We start from the raw sequence: 16,910 nt of genomic DNA, 5'->3' as shown, positions 1-16,910 counted from the left end.
CGCATGAGATTTGCTACAAAATGAATAACGCATAAGAAGAGATGCGATGACATCCTAGTACAAGTTGGCGCAACACATTCATGGAGGTCCTCATGGCAGGTGGGAAGAGTCTTCAGACATTACCGCAGTGACAGATTTTTGTGGAAACAGCTTGACGGCAAAATCGCCGAACGGCGAAGGAGGGTCAAAGTCAGTAAGAATAGTACATTAGGTTTTTGAAATAAAACTTTTTAATAGCAGGAAAATGCACTGTAGATACCTCAGAATATGAATTATGTAGGCATTCAATACCAGAAATAGCCCTAGCAATGGCGGGGAATCTACAATTTTTTGCACTAACTCCAGGAAGAACCTATTCTAGGGCACAATAAACGTCTTCTGAAAAAATGAAGGGTCAGAATATAATAAAGATTATATATACTCACACACACATACATACATATAAATTTTTTTTTTTGTGTGTTGAGGGTATTTACATGAATGCTAGAATGGTTTTGATGGTTTTGAAATTCTCAAATCTCTCAGCAAATTCATCTGTAATTTAAAAAAAATAACTGTGATGAAGTAATTCCTGTCAACAGTTGCACTGGTTATATCGCGATATTGCTTTAGAAAGTGAAAATGAGGTCATTAATTGCTATGATTAAGTAAAGTTCCCTTTTCAGACCTTGCGATCTTTAGGGCAGATAATGTAAAGATCATCTCTTTCTATGAACCACGGTTAACGAGGGTGTCAGCACAGCGACCAACCACATTTACTTTCCCCAACTAATGTCTGGTAATTATTAAAGATGGGTGAATTTAGAAGTGCTAAAAAAAATAGAGAGAGATTAAAAATTCCCAGTCTTCACCACGATTTTAACTCGGGACCCCGGTTCGGAAGCAAAGCTCTTTACTGCTCAGCCACCGCTCTTATCTTCTACCAAAACATCGGCTGGGTTTTCATTTTCTTGTAGTTTCAGATTCATCTTATTTACTTCTACTGATATATCCACCATAAAGTAACATTATTGCAATCATTTGTCGTTCTGTAATTCAGTGTTATTTATAACATTCTCAGTTAGGAATGTATATATTTCATTCAAGCCCAAACCTGGAAGTTTCAACACCATACCTGTAGAAAGCCATCGCACTTTATTGTGAAGAAGAAGGTCGGAATACTGAGTCTCCATTTTGTTAAAGAATTCTTTAAACTGACGATGGTAGAGTGCTGTTGACCAGCACTTCTTGCTGGAGTAGGCAATGAAACGTAAAAAATACGTGGAGGCTCGCAGATTCTCTTTTATTTTTTCCTGTCATACTTCTCGCTCCATCAGTTGCTATTGAAACGAGTTTATTTAAAATGTTATTGTCTTCAAGGCATTTTTGCACGGCATTCACTAAATCTTCTCCCTAGTTTGTCACAAGAGCGCTAGCAATCCTTGGGAAGACATATACCGGACAGAAAGCCAACTTGTTCCGTGCCTTTTATGTCGCAAGACGTATCTATATCATTTATAAGGCAGAAGAAAGTTGAGTTCTTCTACCTGCAAATATGTTACATTTGAAGACATGGGGTGGGGTGCTGTGAAAATCAAGTATACGTGGATGAGAGATTGAATCGGTGCCTAATTTTAGTTAATCGATTCAATTTTTTTTTTCGATAAAATAAATAATATTTGAATATGGAACTAAAGAGCCGCAGCTTAACATCCAAAAAGCCGCATGTGGCTCGCGAGTCGCAGGTTGCCGACCCCTGCGTATAGTACACTATTTTCTTTATTAACAAACCTATAAAGGTCGATTAAGATATTGTTTTTTTTTCAAGACAATAACATCAGTTAGGCCAGGTTCACATTTGACTTCACCTTCACCTATCCCTTAGTCTGTTGGACCGTTGGGGCACCACAAAGGATCAGTCAACCGTCTTTCCTTAATTCCTTTCTATCCTTTGCCTTTGCTAGAACTTTATTCATCTCCTTCCTGGTACTGTTCTCTGAAGGAAGGTCTTTGCGACCCCTATAGACCTTGTGATGTGGCCTTAGAGTTTGTGTTTACGTTTATTTGACAGTGGTTAGCAGGTCCTCGTGGGGTCCAATAGCTATGTTAAACCAGTTTCTTATTTTTTCTATCGTGATGTGGTCTTTGTGACTGACACCTAGGATTTAACTATATCTTCATAACTATCAAATCATTTGGTACATATGAATATTAATAATATAATAATAATAACATTAATAAATCTCCATATCCTGTGGTATCAAGCCGTTATTTTAACTAACAATACAACAGAATCTGCAACACTTTCGACACGAATCAGTCTCTACTTTTTGTATCGACGGAGGGGTTCCAAAGGACTGTCAATGCCGGGGGTGAAAGTGGGGATAAGCACCCACTTTCCAAGAAATGCTCCCATGGCTTGCGTCTCTAAATGCCTCTGACAGTCAAATCCAGCTCCTGGCCTTCACGTGTGATTTTCTCAAAAATCCGGCGGAACCTGTTCTTACAAACTGACAGGAGAAGGGATGAAAGGCGGAACACTGGCGCCTCAAAACCAGTTTAGCTTCGTGTTGATGGGGCACGTCAGCCTAAATAACGCAACCCATCTAGGAGAAGGAAAACTCTGACTCCAAACCTCCACTCTGTGGCGATACTCCCCCCGTGTGGGTATCGGGGCTTGGAAATGACCAAGAGAAATAAATAACCCCACTGCCTTTCCACTTGCATTTCACTAAGTGAATAATAGTGGACCTTCCCCCCCTCTAGGTGCTTTTTGACAGAGGTCTGGATTGCACTACACCAGACGGAGGTCCTTGTCTCACTACATTCTAATACTAGACATAAACCCAACATGAAATGTTTTTTTTCTAAATCTGGTGAATGTGATATCGTGAAGGGGCCTGGATCCAGGATGTGACGATTCCACAGAGCATACCCAGGGCACAGTCCACTTTAAGCTTTCTATTGCAGAAAAGTTCCATTTGGAGAGCTCTATGGATGGCGGAGAATGGACCATTGGCCAACCCCACCTTGTCCCATGGATATTCCGGTTACAGTCTTCAGACCTAGATGTTTCCTTTTATGTCAGTATTGGAGAAAATTGCCAAGACCGAAAACTCCCTTAAAATGCGGGGACTATATATTTATATATTTTAAAAAAGCCTGAGGAAACACCCAGCCTACACTAAATGCCAAGGAATTTAACGAAAAATCCATACGAGCTCAGACGTCGCCTCGTAAAAGGTCTGCGCATGGCAGTTTCTTCCAGGACTGCCTGTGATAAGTCAGCTACTGGAAATAAAAAACAGACTAGCAGCAAACACCTAAACCTTTTGCAACTCAACATCTTAGGCCTACAAAACAAGACAACAGAACTCCAACACATACTCAAGAAGCATGATATACACATAGCGCTATTGCAAGAAACACTACTGCCCAAGAAAAAAATAAACATCACAGGCTACACACAGTACAGATGCCTTTGCACCAAATGCCAGGGAATTATGACCCTCATAAGAAACGACACACAAGCCACAGTAAAACAAATACAGAACAATACAGACATCGACACGCAGGAAATACTTCTTTGGAGAGGAGGAACAAAGTACACCATCAAAAACTACTATTGCCCACCATCATCAACAGCAGAAATAGACATACAACTACCACACTACACAAGGACAATAATAGCTGGCGACTTCAATGCACACACACCTTCCCTAGGCTACCCACACTACAACAAGCGTGGCAAAGAAATAGAGGATGTAACAAATGCCTCTAACCTACACCTTCTGCAAAACAAAACTACACCTCCAACTTTCCTCCACAGAGCACACAACACAACTAGCAGACCTGACCTAACTTTTATCTCTACAGACATTACCGACTCTTCTAAAATAACAGTACTTGAAGACATAGGTAGTGACCACAGGCCTATACTCCTCAATATTGGAACGCCAGGTAGATACCAATCCAACAAAACAACTAGATGGAACTATAAAAAAGCTAACTGGGCAGCTTTTTCACAAGAAACAGACACAAGACTATCAAGCGTATTTGAGACAGACATTAATTCAACCTACACAACTATAGTCTCCAACATCTTACAAGCAGCAAAAAAATACATCCCTCGAGGCAAAGTTAAGAAATACAAACCTTTTTGGACACCTGAATTAGATAAATTAGTAAAAGAAAGAAACATGGCCAGGAAGACTATAGAAAAAAATCCTACTAGAGAGAACAAGACAACGTACAACAAATTGACAGGGCTTATAAGATACAAAATTAAAACAGAAAAAAAGAAAAAGTGGACCACAACATGCGAACAACTAGATCTAAACAAGGATGGTCGAAAGGCCTGGACCCTTCTGCACCGGCTAGCAGGAAAGAAACAAATAACAAACCCCCAACCTATAAAAGACACTGACGACATAATAACAGAAAACCTTAAAAAGGCTGAAACCTTCAATAAATATTTTGCCAGCATTAACAAGTCAAAGCCAAGAAAACAATTGGACCAGGCCTTCAGTAATATCTTAAAGAAAGAAGAAAAAGCTCCAACAGTCAACTGTCAGATCTTTGACACTCCCTTCACTCTACATGAGCTCAATACTGCCCTAAAAAGCCTCAAGTCAAGAAAATCCCCTGGACCCGATAAAATAACAAATGAAATGATTCGGGGACTAGGACCACAGGCCCAAAACTGTATACTTAACTTTATCAACCATACATGGAAAACTGGAGACATACCACAGGAATGGAGAACCGCAAACATAATACCCATCTTAAAGAAAAATAAACCACCTGGAGACCCAAAAAGTTATAGACCAATATCTCTAACATCCAACATTGGCAAAATGGCAGAAAAAATGATCAATAACCGACTTTATTGGTGGCTAGAAAGTACTTGCTCACTCCACAATGCACAAGCTGGCTTCAGGAAAGCAAGTAGAACAGAAGACCACCTCTTTCGTTTTATCCAGGACACAGTAGAAGGGTTTCATGAAAACAAGCACACTACAGCAGTATTTATAGATTTGCAGCAAGCCTATGACAGAGTGTGGAGAAAAGGTCTATTTTTGAAGATGAAAAAAATGGGCATCCATGGAAAAATGTACAGCTGGATCAGAGCATTCTTAAAAAACAGAACCATCCAAACCCGATTCGAAGGTGCCATCTCTAGTCAAAAAAGTTTGGAAGAAGGACTACCACAAGGTTCAGCCCTTAGCTGCACTCTCTTTCTAATCTTCATGAATGACCTCCCGGACCTCATTTCGGTCAATAAGGCACTTTATGCAGACGACCTTTTAATTTGGACTACAGAGAAATATCCAGTGCTGACTAGATCCAAACTAAATAGAGCCCTCACAACTATCTCCACATATTCAAAATTATGGAAAATGGAAATAAACAAAGAAAAGTCAGTTTATTCAATCTTTAGCCACAGCAACAAAACAGCAAAAAGAAACTACATCCTAAAAATAGACTCTCAGCCAATAAATAAAGAAGAAAATCCAACATATCTTGGTGTAAAACTAGACCAAAGACTGTCTCTAAAACACTTTATGGCAGATTTAAAAGAAAAGGCATCACAAAGATTAAACATAATAAAACACCTAGCAGGAACATCCTGGGGAGCTGAAAAGAAAACCTTAAGACAGTTATACACTGGATATGTCAGATCTGTAATGGATAACTGTCTCTCCATACAAGTAGCTGCCAACAAAACCTATCAATCATCATTAGATACAATCCAAAACCAAGCCTTGCGGTTAATTAGTGGAGGTATGAGAACTACTCCCACAGCAGCCTGTGAAATAGACTCCAATATTGAACCTCCTTAAGTTAAGGCGCAACAGAGCAGCATTAGAAGCTATTGAGAGATACAGAAGGTTGGAGGACGATCATCCAAATAAATTACTAACACAGAGAAATAGGAAAAACAACCAAAAAAAGCAAAGGACTATGATCCAACTTACTGACGAACTAGCCCTAAAACACCACCTACCCAATAACAGAGAAAAAATTACCAGGTTTTCAAACATTACACCCGGACTAAACTACAAACAACCAACCATCAAAACACATTTACTAATTAACACCTTAACAAAAGAATCAAATCCACTGGAGCTCAAAGTAGGCACGCTTGAAACAATCGAAAGCTATCCAAAAACAGCTATCCATATTTATACAGACGGATCGGCTTTCAAAGCCACCATCAATGCTGGTCTTGGTGCCTTCCTGGTCTTCCCTAAAAATAAACACTTTGAGATAAGCGCACCCTGTGGTGATTACTGCTCAAACTTCCAAGCCGAAATTGAGGCAATTACCATAGCACTCCAGACAGTAGAAAACAAATTATATGAAGGAGTGCAACCACCATCAGATATTGTTGTCTTTACAGACTCCCAATCTACTCTGGAAGCACTTAACAGCAGCACCTCAAACAGCCCAAGAGAGTTGACAACACTCAGTGTGATAATCCACCAGATGATATCAAAATTAAATATCAATATTACACTACAGTGGATCCCTGGACACATTGGCATCATGGGAAATGAAAAGGCAGATAAGCTATCAAAGGCAGGTTCAACTATGGAACAACCAGATAGACCTGTTAACTACCTCACCCTAAGGTCAATGTTAGTCAACAATCACAAAGAGGAGTGGCTCAACCAATGGGCATCAGGAAACACAGGCAGAGCCATGTACAGAGAAATGACTACGCCTAACAAACTGGACAATATTAACTTCCTCCCCCGCAAAGAACAATCTACAATCTTCCAACTAAGAACAGGACACACACCACTATTAAATTACCACCTGAACAAAATAAACTCCACACAACTACCCCTTTGCAGACACTGCACCCACCCCTCTGAAACCGTAAACCATATCCTCTTTGAATGCCCCTCCTTAATCCACCTTAGGCAGACTCTACTTCCACTACAGCCCAACATAACCAACACCCTGTACGGCAGTGCTGAGCAACTGAAGAAAACAGCACACTTTTTTTCCTTGGCACAGTCTGCAAAAGAGCTCACAGCTCAGCAGCAATAAAGCTGGCTAGAAGAAGAAGAAAAGAAGTATCGACGGAGATAGCGTAGTAATTGTTGATAGTTTATATACTGGGAGTTCCAAGGCTCTCTCATATAATATTCAAAATACAAGTAATAAATTGCAATTAATTAAACTGTAATCTTTGTTCGTGTTTAGCACTCACACACACACACAGACACACACACACAGATCTAAGCTTCCTAGATTTATTTAGGTATGACTTTGGGGGCTATCATCAAATTTAAATTATTAGACAAACGTCAATCTTTAACTTCTGTGACCATGATTATATAATTCGAGATTGATATTCAGTGACCCAGCATAACAGGTAATGTTCAATAGGTCACGCCATTAATAGTAGGCCATGGTTCTGCGTCGGGGTAGCCTGAAAGGCTATACGTTTATCGATTATCTAAGATCAAGTCAATCAATATAATGATCCTTATGAAGATTTTCCTTTACGTGCTACGTTTGCGAGAAGTTGAGACTGATTTGCTAGATCTTTTATTTAGTTTAAATGTAAAGATTTAACGTAAATATTATGGTATAGAAAATAGTTTTGTTTTCAAGACCGACGTAGTTATTTACATCCTTGAAATGTCATTGTAAGGTAGGAGTTCAATTTTTTAGACGATATTTCGTATTTCTTTTTCCAAATATAGGTCCTGTCTTTAAGTAGGAAGATCAATGAGGAGTGAAGAATTCTAGATGAAAAACAAATACATAGCACACTTTAAGGATAGTTTTTATAAATAGTCCCTTTGATGTAATTTGTATATAAAATAGGGAAGTATTGATATGTATAAAAAAATAATTTAATATTTATGTTTATACATTTTAGCTCTGCGTAATTAAATTCCTAAGCTCTTTTTCTTGAGAATTTACTTCATTCTTTAAATCTTTCTATTTATAAAGAAGCACGTACAAACCTGCAAACTCTATGTCCTTTAATAGACATAAAGTCTGACAATTAATTTTAATTTTCTTGCTAAAAGTTACAGAAATTGTACTATTGATAATTGGTTGACCATTTTTGTTGTCGAGGGGGCAATGGTGATAACTACAAAAGACTCTTATAAATCTTTTTGACTTATAGAGAAGCCTACCCCAATATAAATTACTCTGGTAGCGAATAATGCATAATTAGAATCATTTCATAGCATTTCTATCAATTCTAAACTAAAGTCTTGTTTCAATTGTTCGTGAACTGATCTTGTAATTTTTTTTTCACTTTAGTATTCTAGTTCAATTTAAGTATAACTTTTAAATATGTATGGCTTCTTCTGTCTTTCTGGTATCCCATTCCTACAAAACGACTATGCCTGCAATAAATAATAACCGCTACAAAATGATTAGTAACATGTACAAACGCAGAACATATTTATTTTTATGTATACAATTTTGTTATTTAAAAGATTTGACAGCCTAACATTTTGTCAACATAAAGGAGAGACAGTAAGCTGAAAATGTGAACTTAGATCTTATCCCACGTGATGAACTACGTCATCAACTACGCCATATTTGGTGTGTCCAATGAGACAACATCTTTAAAAAATATTTTTAAAATTGTTGATCGGTAAAAGGTCACATTTTTCGGGCTCAAACCACTGTGAAGGCTGGGATTTGAACTTTGGGAATTTTTAAGCGGGAAGAGTCCAAACTTGGTAGCATTGGTATAATATTCTAGAGAACATAAAGTCATCCTAAAACCAACTTTAATTAATACATAACATTACTCAGGCAAAACTTATACACTGCTGCAGTACTATGGAAATGAAACTTTTTATCATTATCTGCCCTACGAATTGCAAATATTTACAAGGATGTAGTTATTTTATATATCGGTTCAATTTAATTGAGACGTTGTGACTAGACTTTGTATTTTAAGATGTCAGATACAGGCATCATTAACTAATCGTTCTCTTCTCTCTTTTTGCATTTCTATTTTTAGATAGATCGAATTTACATTTCCCGGTACAGAGCAATCAAATACAGTAGCATAGGAAAAGAAGAGAAATGTGATGGGTAAAGGTGATGATGTTATTAGGGAACCTTTCAAAATATCATAAGAAAAGAAAAAGAGAAAAATATGGAATGATTTGTAAAAGACAAACAATTAGTGTCCAAGACGCCATATTGAAATATCGCTATTGTTAACTAAATAATCAAAATTTGTGAAAAATAAATAAATATCGTAATAGTTCAAAATGCAAAGTTTACTACATTACAATGTTTTTTTTTACGCCGGATACACCAAAACGGCTTTTTATTTATAGCCCTACATCGTCTGTGCCATTATGAAGAAAAACTTGCATATTTATTGTTTGTATCACAGCAGGACTTTTCAACTTGTCCTGAGTAAAGTAACAGACATGCAGCTTGATGGTTATCTTTTGATTCTCTTCTCATCTTTCTTACCCATTGCTTCGGCAGGTGAGTTTTAAAATAATAATAACAATAACAATAATAATAATAATAAACTGAAAGTGAAAATATGAAACCCTAGGCTTGGAGATTAGGTGAAAGTGAAGTTTACTTAAATAAATATATAACATGATGTTATACCAGTCGAGGAGATAGTGACAACTGAGGCCCTTCCCTTATAAGTTTCTTGGTACCTGTCAGAGGCAATTCTACAGCAGTCCTGTAAAATCTTCAGAACATAACTACCACATTTGACACTGATAATGGGACTACAATAGAATTCGTTTACTTTCAATAAAGCCTGACTCTGACAGTGCCAAAGAATAAAAATGGGTTCAAATCTGTAGTAATAATTATAAAGTAGTATTGATCTCATATGCGATTATTAGATTTCATAGTACCGCACTGTGTACTAGAATAAGGATTTAAAGAGCTAGTCCTTTGGACTACATTATTTATTTTGTCTCCTCTTCTGTTAATTTTAAAAGCTTCGCTTCTATCACTCTTATAGTATAAGAGTATTATAGTATAGGTGCGGGCCTTGTACAATAAATGCAGTTTAGTATGCATGTCATTAGAAGTTCTTTTTAAGTTTTGTGGTACAAAGGACCGCTGTTAATTGATTGTATACAGCCATTGCTGATAATCAGATATTATAATAAGACCAAGGTATACTTAATAGTATTTATTACAACAATTACTTATTTTTATATGATATAATCGAGCAATTGTCTTTCACAGATAAACTGGAATTCAGCCACATTGCTGGAATCATTACTGGAATTTTGGTATTTGTTGTGATTGTTGTGATTGTGCTGCTGGTGTGTTGTAGATCGAAGCTGAGTATATTATGTGATCGATGTAAACGTGGAGGGCAAGGTAGAAGGTAAGACACAAGCACTTCTTGAGCTTCAAAGATTACGGTTACTAATAAAATATTCTCCTTTTGTGTTAGCGAAAAGGCCTTGTCAATGTTTTACCATGCATTATTTCAAGTCTAAATATCACTGCCAGGTTGGCAATCATGAACATGAAAAATAAGCAAAATACAACAAAAAAAAAACAACTTTTAAAGAACAAAAAAAACAACAACAAATCTTATATTAATTGTATGATTTAGTTTAGTTGAGTTATGTAATTAAATAGACCTAGACGAACAATTATAATTCTGTGCGATTAGAAATATTTTTAGCAATAAATTTTGTTTAGCACAATTTCATACTTTTAGCTTTCTCAATACGCTATGATCCTATCACCTATCTGGACTAGTTGAAAAAGGGTGGGAGGAGAAATAACGGGGTATCAGGGTGTTTTTTTTTATTAAAAAAAAATGAACGTCCTGAATTCAAACATGTGGGCTAAAGCTTTCTCAGGCTTCTCAAGCCAACACGTAAACCACTCTGTTAGGCTTTCTTATGCCTATACTGTCCCATCGGACCCGTGAGGGGACCATGGCCACTCGTATTGGCGATGACGGTTTCGGACTGGTTAGCAAGCATGTCCCCACCACTCGCTAGAGCATACAGTGGTAGCTCACTGGGAGCCATGTTTGCTCTCCTTCCTGGCCTTTCCGCTTCCCGGGCGGAGTTTCCACGTAGGTGTCACGATGAGGCGACTGGCACTGGTAATCCTCCGACAACCTATACTAGCTTATACCACCACTTCATTCAAGTACTATTTCTTTTCTTTGTTCGAGAAATAGCGTTAACAATTATTTAAGGGGACTAAACCTAACAAATTTGGCCATATCTGTGATTACTGTAGGGTTAGTTTTCCTTTTTGGTATCAAACAAAATAATTAACTATCAGAGATTAATTGATTAATTAATTACTTTTTTATTATTATTGATTCATGTCTTGTCAATGCCACTGAATATTTGTGCAAAGTTTTAACTTGGTCTGAGAATGGGTGTGGAAGAAATAACGTTTACACACTTTTTACCAGACAGACAGACGGACAGACAGACAAATAGACATATTAAGTTGATATAAGCTTTGTAATTAACAGTTAATTACAACGCTAGCAACGTATCACAACAAATCAAATTTTTTTAAATGTTTAACTTTTTTTTTCAGCGTCAAAGAATCAAGCGCTCCATCTGTGAATTTTGTGAAGTTTCAAGATTGATTTAGACAAAATTTAGTACTAAATCCTCGTTGAATTAAGCCTAAAAAATTAGTGTCTATTTGGTATACACGGTGCATGTTTTTAACAGATTAAAAAAAAAAGTACTCTGTTTTTAAAGGATTTCAAACTATTGAAAATTAATGATTTATTGGATATTGTATAGTTTTGTAAATCTAGTCAAGTAACTTATCGAAAGAGAGGCATAGTAAATGTAAATAGTTATTTACACATTGAGAATACTGAGGAAATGACAAAACAAACATATAGCAGTTGTTAGGTCTAAGATCTAGAATCCACCTAACACTTATCCACTGGTTTCACTCAATAAATTTATGCGTAGTTTACTCACCTCCGTAGTAACTAGACAATATTTTTCAGGAACAGCTGTCACTCTCTGTTACTCTGCAGTGACAGAGATGGGTCTTCCTCTCACGTAACTCCAAAAATAGAGTGATACTTTCTTCTTGAACTCCTACTGAACTTTTCACCCACCGAATTTTAGCAGACCTTGTTACATGTTGGTTTAACCACTCAATGTGTCTGGTATACTGTGAATGGTATGCAGTAGTTCGCACCGAATAAATATTAACTCTTTCTCTCCTTACTGACGGTACCATCGTTGATTTGACCTCATTAAACTAATGTTTAATTTTATAAACTTTTTTTTGTGTTATATAAAAAGGGCATGTAGTTTCCTTTCATTCTTTACAAAAATAAAACTTTTTCTGATAACAAACGACAAAGCTATTAAAGCCCAATCATAACAGGGGAGTGAAATAGTCAAATGAAGAATTTCGTCAAAACGTGGGGAAATAATTACGAGAGAAAGAGTTAATTAATAGTGTTAAGCAGACAAGGCAGAGTTACAATAATACATTAGACATAAGACAAAGGTAAAATCGCGAATGTGAAGTTGGAAGCAAGCTCACAATAAACAATTCTGACTATTTCTCAGTTCAATTCTAGGGTATGGATAAAACTTCAGAAAAAAATTACCACTGAAGTTGAAGAAGCAATAGTACAGTAAGACGTCAACACCGTTATAAATGTGAGTTTTTAATATGACAGTTTGGTCTAAAAGTAAAATAGCTTTGTAATCACATAAACGTTGAAAGCCTACCTGTGATCAGTAAAAGGAGACTCACCAGAGTTCTGTCTGGTTAAGAAACAGAAATTCTTTGTACATATTTTATATTTAGGAATCTCATTGTATGCATGCGCGTGAGTAAGAGAAAATTTTTCCCGATATTGAGCAGTCAATAATTTGTCATTTATTTTTAACAGTTGGCGAGTGGTTAAGCGATCTGCGGTCCTGGGTTCAAATCTCGGTGAAGACTGTGATTTTTAATTTCAGGATTCGAGTCCATCCAACACTAATGGCTACCTGACTTTAGTTGGGGAAAGTAAATGCGGTCACATGACACCCTGCTCGTTAACCGTTGGCTAAAGAAACGGATGATCTTAACATCATCTGCCTTATAGATTGCAAGGTCTGAAAGGGGATCTTCAATTGTTTTACTTTTTCTTTTGTTTCTTGCATAAATTTGTATATAATTAATAGTAAATTATAAATGGAAGAAAAAACGAAAGAGAGAAAGGAAAAAAATGGGAGCCAAAAAAAAAATGATTCCGTTGAGAAAGGGAGAGAAAGAGATGAGTGAGATGCCCAGAGTATGAATGAGTTGTAAAATGTGCATGGCTAGTGGCTACCAGTTCTTGCTATGGCATCTTAGATCTTATAAGAAAAAACATATTTTTTTATTTTTTTTTAAAGTCTATATTTAGTGCAATAGTATCAATTAGTTTGGATCAGTCATATTACTATATGTAGAATGAATGTAGATGAAACCTAAACATATTAGATCTGTGCGATTTGAAATATTTTTACCAATTGTTTTTTTGTTTAGCTTTTTGGTTTTTTTAACGCGCTATGATCCTATCACTTGTCTGGGCCAGTTGTGAAAGGGGCAGGGAAGAAGTCGGTATCTTGGTAAATGTATACATGATCCTTTTTTTTTTAATGCATAAAAAAATGTTCACTTAGGGCTCGAGTCCTCAAGGGGACTAATTTAACTTATACCACAACATCTGTCAAGCAGGATCTTTTCCCTTTGTTCAAAATGCCAAACAAAATAATTAAAACCAATAGTAAATTTACTAATTGTTTCTTTTTTTAATTGATTCTTGTGTTGTCAGGTAAATGAAATAATTGTGCAAAATTTTCGCTTGATCCGAGATTGGGTTAGGAAAAAATAACGTGAATAAACTTTTAACCATACAGCAGAGTGAGTTGATATAAGCTTTGTAAATATACAAACATTACTTCAAAAAAGAAGATGATTAACATTGCCTCTCGGTCAATCTAGTAATGAATATTATTCAATGAATTAAATTCTGCCAAATTATTGTTGTTTTTTTTTGACTGACATAAGCCGGTCCAAGTTAAAAGTAATAAAAATAACAATGTATGACCTGGGAGCAAATCAACGGGAGTAGCCGTTAACAATGTTAGTAACAGCATAATTTTCAAAATGAAATATAGCATTTACTATCTTTTATCGGTCTCCATAATTGTAAATTATAATACAAGGTCTTCTCTTATTCTATTTGATTATAAAATGATTTTGAAAAGAATATACGGGCTTTCTTGTACATATTGTAATAACTGAAGTGAGGCAACTCAACGAGGACATAGACGTTTATTTACACTAAGACATGACAAACACAAAGGACATCTGCCTTGGGTACAACATCTCCATATTGGCTCTCTCCTTGGGCGGAAATCGTTAGTCTCTTATGTCAACATCCGACTTGTTTGGTCACTGATAGTGCGCACCTTCTTTCAGCACTATTTTGGATGGCGGTGCGCATGGCAAAGTCATAACATTGCCCCCGTCTTAGCACTTTTCGTCCCGAAAAGAAACACTGCAGCTGAGGTTTGACAGTTCAGGTGGAGGTCGATCAGTGGGAGCCACAGGCGGCAGGGAGCGTGTTCCCCACGAGGCCATCCGCATTGTTTTCTTCCAGTGCCGCTTTCTCTTTCTCCAGTTGACCAGGCTGTTGTTGCGATAATGACGTGGCCGTTTGCCACACAAAGAGATAGGGTCGAGCACTGTTTTCTTCAGCACAGCCGTTGATCGGACACGCTGTCTCAGCAGACCTTCCCGACAGACGCCTCTCAAGGGAGCTTCAGGTTCGCTTGCAGCAACGTTGCAAGCAAAGTCCAATGCACCGAAGTCATCCTCAGACAACAGTCTTACGTCCAGAAGATAGGTCTCTTCAGGTTCAAGTGGAAAATGTCTTTCTCTTGACAGCTCAGATTTAGAGTGATTTGATTGACATTCATCTATGCCAATGTCGATGATGATGGTAGAAGTACATATGCGCTGTTGGTGGTTTTCTTGGCATCTAAATTCTATGTGTGAAGCGCTAAACTTCTGGATGCTGTTGTCAAGCTTCGAATTTCCCTCGTGAGCACCGGAAGATAGGCAGAGGTCTTTAAAGTCCACAGCAACAGGCTCGAACGCAGACCCAACGTTGTCTTGATCTGTCCGGCTCATTGAGGTATTGGTAACAGGTACAACAGGAACAAACGCTTCAGGCACATAACAGACTTCAGTTAAGGTACTGGTAACAGGTACAACAGGAACAAACGTTTCAGGCACGTAACAGACTTCAGTTAAGGTACTGGTAACAGGTACAACAGGAACAAACGCTTCAGGCACGTAACAGTCTTCAGTTTCTTCATTTGTCACTTTCCGTTCGATTCGGTACATCTCGTTGAGATCAACACAGCAATCGTTGTCACGGTTCTCGTCTTGAAAGTCACAACCACAAGACTTGCCCACAACACAGACGGCGCTCAAATCCCCAGCGTCTCCGTCACCACTGTTTGTGCAACCACAGTCTTGACCACGCAACTTCTTGACCAACGAGTCTACAGGCAACTGCTCCTTTACCAACGAGTCTACCCCTTCTTTCATTCGAGACACCATTTTATCTACCTTGTTCCCCATACTGTTAATTTGTTCACACATTGCTTCATTTATCTTGCCAATAAGCTCATAAATCTCCGGTTCAATTTCAAATAAGTAGGTATCTGGATCTTCGTCTTCATCTATCAAGGCTTGCCGGAGACGAGCTGTAAGCACCTCCTTGGTACCACCAATTATCTCATATCGGTTACGAAGTTCCTTCCTAAGCTCTCTAACTGAGAGTTGGTCTAATCGTTTCAAAGCTGCCATTGTAAATCCTACCTCCTCTCGTTGAGTTGCCTATAATCCCACTTCTGACACCAATTGTAATAACTGAAGTGAGGCAACTCAACGAGGACATAGACGTTTATTTACACTAAGACATGACAAACACAAAGGACATCTGCCTTGGGTACAACATCTCCATATTGGCTCTCTCCTTGGGCGGAAATCGTTAGTCTCTTATGTCAACATCCGACTTGTTTGGTCACTGATAGTGCGCACCTTCTTTCAGCACTATTTTGGATGGCGGTGCGCATGGCAAAGTCATAACAATATTGTATACCTACCATTGTTAGAAATTAGACCAAAAAAAAAAGGCTTTTAAATAAGTGTTTATGTTTTAAAACAAAAAGTATTGATTTAATTATATTATTTTTAAATAAATCTTTTTTTAAAATTGATTTATCTTAAAAGGTTTATTTAAACAGTTTTGTTGTTCGAATTTTTTTTTTTAAAGAAAGGGAGGTAATAACTCAAATAAATGTAATATATCTATATACATAGTTCTCTCCCCTACCTTACCTTTATGAGCAAGATGCGGAGACCTAATTTGTTTAAATTAAATTAAAATTATCTATCGTATAACTCTATTTAAATAATAAACAAGGGGGGGTGGGGTGGAGTTCTGTCTGGTAAAATAGTTTCAGAACAATTTCATTTAATTTGTGTAACTTTTTGGTCATGCGGCCCGCAAGACGAGAGTTGGAAATTAAAATGGCCCGCAGGTCGAATTAGGTTGGGCATCACTGACAGACATATATTTATATATAAACGTAAAATACTACTCACTGACTCACTCATTGATCAAGAAATCTCTCAAACTATCATACAGAACCACATGAAATTTCGAACACATGATTTTTTTCCACCTAGGTGCTTACTAAGAATCGGTTTTGACATACTCGCAACTTGATTACTGCTATTCGTTAAAAACTTTCTATCAAGCATGTGTATTTTATTTTCGGTATCTCCCCAAAAGCCCGCAGTCAATATATAAAGCACAAATAATAAGGCTAGTCTTCGAGTCAAAAGATAAGTGAGGAATGCAGTATATCCGGTGGCTG

At 37.2% G+C, this 16,910-nt stretch overlaps 1 long non-coding RNA gene across 6 annotated transcripts; it reads left to right on the top strand.

Moving 5' to 3' along the window:
• Positions 1-7,490: 7,490 nt before the first annotated feature.
• LOC129926498 (uncharacterized) lies at positions 7,491-13,747 on the top strand. 6 transcript variants are annotated; one of them, XR_008778191.1, is made up of 5 exons: positions 7,491-7,648; positions 8,990-9,063; positions 9,377-9,471; positions 10,204-10,348; positions 11,539-13,747. It is a non-coding gene; the product is annotated as an uncharacterized LOC129926498 (long non-coding RNA). The 6 variants fall into 6 exon arrangements; XR_008778192.1 differs by having other exon boundaries at positions 9,374-9,471; XR_008778190.1 differs by having other exon boundaries at positions 8,990-9,069.
• The last annotated feature ends 3,163 nt before the right edge of the window (positions 13,748-16,910 follow it).

Source organism: Biomphalaria glabrata, chromosome 5 (assembly GCF_947242115.1).
Source record: "Biomphalaria glabrata chromosome 5, xgBioGlab47.1, whole genome shotgun sequence".
Taxonomy (NCBI): Eukaryota; Metazoa; Mollusca; class Gastropoda; family Planorbidae; genus Biomphalaria; species Biomphalaria glabrata.
This window is presented reverse-complemented; position numbering and strand designations above follow the sequence as displayed.